Consider the following 263-nt stretch of genomic DNA (forward strand, 5'->3'; position numbering starts at 1 on the left):
AGGGACCATTCCAAGGCTCAGCAGCGGGTCCGGTAACCTCTAGGGGTTAGTGACTGACAAGGAGATTGACAAATTCAAGCTGCCGTCAAAGGCAACTGGAGGCATTTTGCGAAAGCGGTGGCAAGTAGACATTTCGTCTATACTATGTTAAAACACTGCCACAAAATAGCATCGTAGGTGCCCCGAAAGTGATGGGGGTGGCGAGGGGTGGTGTTTTAAGTTTCTGTTTCAGGCACCCGACTCATAAATTTTCTTCCTGATTC

The 263-nt window shown here is 48.7% G+C and overlaps 1 protein-coding gene across 4 annotated transcripts in view; it reads right to left on the bottom strand.

The window, feature by feature from the left end:
* Nucleotides 1–263, bottom strand: part of KLHL13 (kelch like family member 13) — a 190,768-nt gene that overhangs the window by 68,317 nt on the left and 122,188 nt on the right. The window lies entirely within an intron of this gene.

The sequence above is a fragment of the Crocuta crocuta genome, unplaced genomic scaffold (genome assembly GCF_008692635.1).
Source record: "Crocuta crocuta isolate KB4526 unplaced genomic scaffold, BGI_CrCroc_1.0 scaffold531, whole genome shotgun sequence".
Classification (NCBI taxonomy): domain Eukaryota; kingdom Metazoa; phylum Chordata; class Mammalia; order Carnivora; family Hyaenidae; genus Crocuta; species Crocuta crocuta.